The sequence below is a fragment of the Mus musculus genome, chromosome 8 (genome assembly GCF_000001635.26).
Source record: "Mus musculus strain C57BL/6J chromosome 8, GRCm38.p6 C57BL/6J".
Taxonomy (NCBI): Eukaryota; Metazoa; Chordata; class Mammalia; order Rodentia; family Muridae; genus Mus; species Mus musculus.
The window spans coordinates 126,493,658-126,502,324 of record NC_000074.6 but is presented as its reverse complement, the minus strand read 5'-3'; the positions used below and the strand labels follow the sequence as shown (position 1 = coordinate 126,502,324).

Genomic DNA, 8,667 nt, shown 5'->3' with positions numbered 1-8,667 from the left:
GTTTGTATGTGTTTGTGTGTGTGTGTGTGTGTGTGTGTGTGCGCAAGCATGTGTGTATGCATGTGTGTGCATGTGTCTGTAGGTGCCCATGTCCATGAGTGCATCTATGGATGTCACTCAACCTGGTTGTAGTGTGTAATTATTCTGTGGAGCACAAACGCTCAGATATCCTTTCCTGTCCAAATGTGTCTTTAGATCTGCAGAAGGGGTGTGTAGGAATGGAAGAGGGTTCATGATGACTTCCGGTAAGCACATGGTTCCACCGCTGCCCAATGTGGTGCACTCTGGTGTCAGGCTCATTTCTGACACTCTTAGTCCCAGTGCATCCAGCCTTCTGCCACGGAGGAAAGAGGAAATGAAGATCACCCTGGCGATGCTTCTTCTAGGACTGCAATTCCTAGCAGCGTGAGGCAGAGGTAAGTGGGTCTCTCCCTCTCCCCTCGCCCTCCCTCTCCCCCTCTCCCCCTCCCTCCCCCTCCCTCTCTCCTTCCCTCTCCCCCTCTCCCTCTCCCCCTCCTCTCTCTCTCTCTCTCTCTCTCTCTCTCTCTCTCTCTCTCTCTCTCCCATCTCTGTCCCTTTCTCGCCCCTTTCCCTGTCCCTCTCTAACATATATAGAGAAAGGTTCCTTCTGAATCACAGTTTGCTCATCTAATCTGGGCCAGGCCTGGACTCCTCTCCTTTATTTATTTTCTCAGCCCCAGGGATATTGTAGCTACACTGCCATCCAGCAAGGGAAGAGATGGTTTTATTTTATTAATTTAAATTTTTATGTGTATGTGTTTTGCCTGCATGTGTGCATGCATTAGTGTGTGTGTGTGTGTGTGTGTTTGCATGACTATGTGTGCTCTGAATGTAAAAGAACAGTCTTTAGTGAATACACAAAATATGTGCGCCCCACAACCTGCCTCAGGCACTCTGAAGAGTTCTGGGCCAGAGGATAGAAGTCGGACTTGAAACCTAAGTGGGCTCTGAAAACTAAGCAATGAGATGTTGCTCAGAGGCCCTGGTCCCTCCAGCATTTCACAGGAGCTTCGACTGAAGGGGCTTTCCACAACGTAACCATTACCCACGTATTACCTGCGCAAACTCCAAAAGCCACGTCCGAAATGAACGCAATGAAACACACTCACCTCCCCAGCTGGTCCGCTCTCCCTTTGCTCTCTTCCTGGCAATTCCCTGGCTTGGAGCATGTGCACCCGGAGATGACAGACACCCGGAGCTCTCCCAGCTTAGCATTGCCCAAAAGTTGCTTGAGCGGATACAGGACAGAAACGTGGCTGGTTTGCCACCTTTTCAAGAACCAATGAAGCTCGCGAGGTTCCGAAGCCAGGTAAACCTGAAGGAAGGTGCTCTTGGGTTTCCTCACCAGACTGACAGGAGTCCCCGGAAACAGCGAGAACAAGCAGAACAGAGCACCCGAGAGACAGTGGGTCCTCAGTTGGTCCTGTATCTCCCCGACATTCTGTGGCCGAGGCCTGATGCTTATCCTCACCTCGCAAGACAAGGAAAGTGAAAGGGTGCGGTAATGAAAAGGAGCCCTCTATTCTAGAGTCTAGTGGGTGTCTCTCCCCAGCTAAGAAGCATGAATTCCCAGTCGGCAACAGCTTAAGGCTCCTCTTCCTTCCGGCTGTCAGTACACTCTTCTAGGAATCTCACCGGAAGTCCTGTACATGGGAAAGAACAGGCCCTAACCTCCTCTTGTGCAATCCTGGTGGTTCCTGGTTTTATTTATCAGATTATATCCCATCCAAGTCACCTCCAGAGCCACCCTAAATATCTCACTGGAAAAAGAGGAAAAATATTTTGTGTCAACCCGTTGAGGTATAACTTGAAAGATTACTCTCATCAAAACAGTACATTCCTGCTGCTAGGACAGACTTCTAGGACAGACAGACTCTCCTGGAAGCCCACATCTGTGTTCGTGGGCTGCCTATCCATTCCCCCAAAAAGCTTTCTTTCTACTTTTAACAAACTCCATCTCTGATTCCAGTGGTTTCTCTTGAACTTCTTCCTGCATTGAAGTCAAGGATCAGTATCCTTGAAAGGCCCCTGAAAGGTTGAGGGAACTCCTCTGACCACAGCTCTCCCCACTGTGGAGACCCTACTGCACCACACTCATCTTTCTGGGATGTATGGGGGCGGGGCATGTTAGGGCAGAAGAGTCCTCTGAAAGAGTAACAAGTGTTTGTAACTGCTGTGTTGTCTCTCCAGTTCCAGGCTCTCTGAATCCTGAAGTCTCAGTCTTCCAGCTTCAGCCTTTGACTTCATATATGGTCACATTTATTTAGCTTTCATCGTAGGGAAATTCTGGAGGGCTTGGGGAAATGACTAGGCAGGCAAGAACATCTGATGACCAAGCTTGAAGACTACGGTTCAAATCTCTAGTATGCGTGTAAGAAGCTGGGCATAGTCACACTTACAGGTAACCCCAGTGATGTGCAAGATGGAGACAGGAGGATTACCCGGGCTTGTCTACTGCCAACCTAGCTCTGGATTCGCTGAGAGGTCATCCTGTAGGGGACAAGGCAGAGAGTGACAAAGCAGGACACCTGCCTTCCTCCTCTGACCTCTACATGTGCACAGGTGTACAAAGCAACTAACACATATGTGTAACAACACACACACACACACACACACAGACACCAGGTCCATCTTGACTATGAAGTTCATGAGTCTATGAAACTTTGGTGCTGAGAGATAAACCCAGACTTTGAAGTCAGACTTATGCCAACTACTAAAGCACGTGTGACATTGGGCAAGCCAAGCTGCCTCGCCTCTCTAAACATTGGTTCTTCATGTGAGAGCCCAGGTGTGGATCTGGGAGATGACTTAGCTGGTAAAGTGCTTGCCCTGCAACCATGAGGACTTGAGTTTAATGCCCAGAATCCACACTAAAGAGAAAAACAAAACAAACACATACACAAAAAAACCTAGAAGTGTTGGCTTACACTTGTAGTTCTAGTACTTGGGACTTGGACTTTGGTGATTTCAATATGCTTGCCCCAGGGAGTGGCACTATTAGGAAGTGTGGCCTTGTTGGAGGAAGTATGTCACTGTGGGGGTAGGCTTGGAGACCCTCATTCTAGATGCCTGGAAGCTAGTCTCCTGTCTGCCTTTGGATGAAGACTTAGAACTCTCAGCTCCTCCTGCAACATGCTTGCATGAATGCTGCCAATGCTTCTTGCCTTGATGATAATGGGCTAAACCTCTGAACCTGTAAGCCAGCCCCAATGAAACGCTGTCCTTACAAGAGTTGCCTTGGTCATGGTGTCTGTTCACAGCAGTAAAACCCTAACTAAGACAAGGACTCAGGTAGATAGATCCCTTGGCCTCACTGGCCAGTCAGTCTAGTCTGCTTGGTGAGGTCAGATCAAAGAGTCTCAAAAAAATAATACAGATAGTATGAAGAAAGGACACCTGGGATTGCCTTCTGGCCTTTCACACACATGTATACACATACAAGCAACACATACACACAGGCACCCATAGGCATATGTGCACACATACACTCACACAAAAGGTTCAAAGCCAACTGCCAAGCATTGCCCCGAGTATGGAGCATGAAACTGCTTATATAACATATGGGAGAGAGAGAGAGCCTGGTGCGGGGCAGGTGCCAAGGTAAATATCCGATCCAGCTGCTCTCTATCCACTCCAGTTTCTGATGGGTCAAAAGCACAGCCGGTAATAAACACAATGTTGCCTCTGTCTTCGCTTCCTTTCACTCCTGGGGTCCTGCTTCAGACAGAAGGAAGCAACAGCAAATATCAGAGAACCCTATTGAAAGTGTCACTCATCCATTGAAACGTCCTTTCTATTCAAGAATGTGATGATTAATTATTCATTGCTTTTGGAGTTGAAAGCAAGGACAGGGCTCTCTGCCTAAAAGCCAGAGCTTGACAACAGTAGATTTTCAACGGCCAGATTTTGGTCATGGACTGGTTCCTATGGGATGGACCCCAAGTCTCAGATGTGCAGGGCCGAGAGGCATGCAAACTTCAAATGGAGCGATTGCTCCGTGCCCTCCGTGCCTGCGATGGATCTCTGGGAGTTAATTCCCTGCATGGGTGGCCCGAGTCCTTTGGCCTCCAGCCCCATGGCTCATTCCGCCACTCTGGGCAAGCAGTAACCGCCCACCCCAGTGCAAGTCTTTCTTTCACGGCTCATGGCATGAACAACTCATTAATTCTCCAGGGCCGAGGTTGGGGATTACGTCAGTCTTACACCCCACTGTAAGTGGTCTAAATGCCAGGGTAGCCGTGTTTGCAGGGCTGCATTCGTGCCAGGGGTGCAGATCTATCAATACATAGTTCTGAAATATGCTTCTCTTCCATCGGGTGTGCTTCTCCTGGGCAGCAGATTTCAAAATGGAAGCTCAGTGCCTAGCCAGAACGCAGGCTCGGGAGCGCCTGGAGGACTCTTCGGGCCTCTTCAGGGTAGGTGAGATCTTGCTTGCTATGTCCCCAGGAGGAACAGGAGGCAGAGCTAAGCCAGGCGGTGTGGAGTTTCACACATGTCCCCAAAGACGAGCTTCCTGTGGTGTAGACACGGGACTGCTGCGGGAGGAGGGGGAGTGTCGGGCAAAGGAGGCACAGTGACACATTTCCTGAGGCCCTGGGCTGTGAGCCTGCACAGCGGGGACAGAGTGCCATCTGGTGGTCACTGGCTAGCATTGCAGGTACCATCCGGGCCTTTTTCTCATTAATGGAGAACTCAGAGGGAACTCATTTGGGCTTTTTAAAGATCTGTTTCAAAACACCAACGGAAGACAAGGAGGTCAGATGTGCCCGCTCCTACTCATCATTATACCTCCGGATACTCACTGCCTCACATCCTTCTTGAACCAGACAACGACTTCAATGGCTTCAAGGCCAGTTTTGTTTAGTTTTTAGAGACAGGGTCTCAAACTTGCTATGTGTTCAAGAAAGACCTTGAGGTTTTGGTTCTCCTGTTTCCACCTCCTGAGTGCTTGAATTATAGAGGCACATCATCACACCATCGTGCTGGGGATCAAACCCAGGACTTCACGGCTGATAGGTAAGCATTCCAGCAACTCAGCTGCACCCCAGCCCCAGGGCCAGCACTTGACACGAGCTTACAGCTCTGAGAAGTCTGCCTTGCCTTACACCCTCCCAGACCATGTTCTCCCTGTCACGACTCCACTAACACTTGAGCACAGGAGTCCCTGTCTCACCCCTGCCTGAAACATATGTACATTCTTCTCTAGTCTGCTGAACCCCACACTTTTCAAACTCCACCTGTGGACATGTTGACACCCTCAGAACACCAGCCTCATGGGTGTTCATGCTGATAGACCAGATCACAGACCATATCAAGAGCCTCTGATACCTGGAGGAGGCCTGACATGTGACCAAGTAGCTGTGAAGATGGCTCTGGCTTCGGTAGTCGTGTCCCACACGATGAGTGATTCAGTTAACATTTTCTTTGTTCTGGGGCTAGAAGTCTGAGGTTAAGGCCTTCTTAGAGTTGGTGTCTTTGGAGGCCTCCCAAGGGCACGGTACAACCGTTATCTCTCCGTGTCCTCAGTGGTCTTTACTCTATGACTGCCTGTACCCTAATCTACTTCTTATAAGGACATCAATCATGTTGAAATAGGACGTATCCTCCTGACTGCTTTTTATCTTAGTCATCTCTTTGAAGGCCTTGTCCCCAAATGCATCCATCTTCTGAGGAAATGATCTTCTGGGGATTAAGACTTGAGCATTGTGTTGCCTCTGCCCCTGGTTACCCAGTAGACTCGATGGGGGGATCCTATTGCTGAAGACATCACACACATAGGCTACTGGAAATAGAGAAATCAAGTTAGTAGGGACCAGGAAGCTTCAACCCTGTGGCCAGCTCTCAGTACTGAAAGGCAGTCAGGGCTAACATGTCACCAATTATCTTTTCAAGCTGAGAGCCCTGTGAATAGCAGTAATTGTTATGCTATTGTTTCCAGTTGGACTTGGGGCCAACTCCACAGGAGGAGACAGATGTCTGGTACCACAAATCTGTCCATGTGCTGTGGTCAGGGAGCCCCAAAGATCCCAGAGAGAACATACTGCTTATTATTATACTAAATAATCAAATTGCCCTTTAAGATTTATTTACTTACTTTGTATGTGTACATCGTCGCTGTCTTTAGACACACCAGAAGAGGGCATCGGATCCCATTACAGATGGTTGTGAACCACCATGCAGTTGGTGGGAATTGAACTCAGGACTTTCAGAAGGGTAGTGGGTGCTCTTAACCGCTGAGCCATCTCCCCAGCCCTCAAATTGCCCTTTAAATTTATAACTGTATACCATGGATTGGTGTAGTTCCCAGCCCCCATCAGAAAAGTGCCTTTGTGCAGTAGATGGCGGTTAACACAGAAACTCACAACCAATCAGAGGTCAGAGAGTAAATGTTGGAGGGCTCAACAAATGAAGCATCTATATAATTCTCCCTGCCCAAGGCTTGGCAACCGTCGTGGAAGAGAGATGAAAAGACTATAACACCCAGAGATCGGGAAGGGGCCAAGGGAAATGTCTTCCGGACACGACTGGACTGCGGCACCCCTGAACGCATGGCCATTGTGGTTACCTGCGCAAGATCAAGTTGTCTATATTGTAGAATGGAAGGGGCGTGGTGTGGAAGGGGAGGGGCGTGGAAGGGGAGGGACGTGGAAGGGAAGGGGAGGGGCATGAACGGGGTAGGGCTTAGGAACTACTGACAGTTGATATCTTCTAGGAGAGGAATTATCAGTTTTTGTTAAGTGTACAGCCCCTGGTTGGTTAATCATGCTCCAGTGGCTAGCCCTACACTCAGGAGTAAATGGGCAGTGCAAATTCATCTGTTGAAAAAAAAAAAAAGAGGAAAGGAAATAAACAACAAAATCAAGTGCATAAACTTGGGGGAGGGCAGAATACAGGTGGATCTGGGAGGGGTTGGGGCAGAACGATGGGGTGAATATAATCAAAATGTATCGTAAACGTGTATGAAAATCTCAAGAGATTGATTAAAATACATTTAAAATACTTCGTATGAATTTAGGGGAACAAAGCCGTGTGCTATTTTAGGTAGGTGTTTTTGCAGGGGTTGGGGGGGGTGTGAATAAAGACTCCCGTGGTTCAGGCTGGCTGCCAACCTAGGATGCAGCCTGTATCACCATGTAACCTCGGATGACCTTGAATTCTGACCCTCCAGCTTCTGCCTCCCAAGTGCTAGGATTATAGGCATGTACCACGTCTGGTTTATACAGTTCTGAGGTTTGAACCTTTGGCTTCACATATACTAGGCAACCAGTCTAACCAGACCCCATCTCTAGCCCCTCAGTGAAATTTCGTGCTTTGATGGAATAGTACACATCACACAGGAAAGGGCAAATTACAACCAACAGTCAGGGTTGCCACCATCTGTGTTTATAAATAAAACTTTATTAGCACACAATCTTACTTCTTCCTTCCTATATTGTCTATGGTGACTTTTATGTTCAATGGCACAGTGGGGAGGCTGCAGTAACAATAGTCATGTGGTTTGGAAAGCCTGGCATATTTACATATTAGTTCTTTATGGAGAAACGGTCGACTTCTGCTCTACAACACACTCTTGGGGTCAGCTACTTTTGATCCCCTAGGGACTCTGCGTAGTTTATTGGCTCTGTACCAATAGATAGCAATGGCACAGGAACCTTCACCCATCAACAAGAAGCCAATCTGAGGCTGGGGTGCAGTTCAGTGGTGACGCACTTGTCCTAGGCTTCATCCCAGCACTGAAAGGGGAAGTGCTGCTTGTGACGTGGACTACTCACCGCCTGACCCTATGTGTCCTCGTGTCCTCGGGGGTCAGAGGTGAGGTGGCACAGAGTCAATGACCCAGACTCCAAGAGCAGGTGAGAAACTCCTCTGCAGCAAGCTCATCTGAACACTGCTGCACGCTCCTTTTAAAACCCTCCACCCGTGCCCCATTGGTTCCAAGAAAGCATCTCTTCCAAACAGCAGCTCCTGATTGGCTAGTAGTGTCTGTGCGCTCAATCTCAGGCAGTCCTCAACTAGGTCCTCTTGCAGGAGATGCTTTTATGGCTGGGCTGCGCAGAGGTGGCTCCGCTGTTCCTGTTACAGGGAAGAAAGGGAGAAAGGAAGAGAATGGGAGGGAACAGGGGAGCTAAGAAGGGAAGGGAGACAGAGAGGGAGTGAGGGAGAGAAAGGGGGAGATAGAAAGGAGCCATGTTTCCCACTGGTGAAGTTCTCTTGACTTCTATTCCGCAAGGACAACGCTACCTTGCTGTTCTTTCACCGGTGATGAAACTTCATTTCGCATGTTAAGCAAACATCATCTTTTTACCCTTTAAGGTATCAATGTTTATTTTCCTGGACAAGATCGTGGCATTGGGATTAGGGGGACGATGTTTTCGTTCTTAGAAAATACGTCCCAAAACACTTAGAGTTATGAGGCCTAAGATGGCTCAAGTTCTGTGAATCTGTGTGTCTGTCTGCCTGTCTGTGCGTGGACCACGTGGAGGAGAAAGAGAATATGAGTGGCTGGTGAGTCCAGCTAAAGGTCACGGGGTGTCCTTGAATGCCGGATTGTTCACTTAGTAGCACTGTAGCTTTGACAATTTTCAGAATAAAAGGGGGGGGGGTATGTTTTTTTTATATACTCTGAGATAAGCAGTCAGGTGCCTC

At 48.6% G+C, this 8,667-nt stretch overlaps 1 long non-coding RNA gene across 1 annotated transcript; it reads left to right on the top strand.

Moving 5' to 3' along the window:
- The first annotated feature begins 1,635 nt into the window (after positions 1-1,635).
- On the top strand, positions 1,636-7,432 carry Gm51605. Its single transcript, XR_003947621.1, has 2 exons — positions 1,636-5,037; positions 6,459-7,432. It is a non-coding gene; the product is annotated as a predicted gene, 51605 (long non-coding RNA).
- Positions 7,433-8,667: the final 1,235 nt, after the last annotated feature.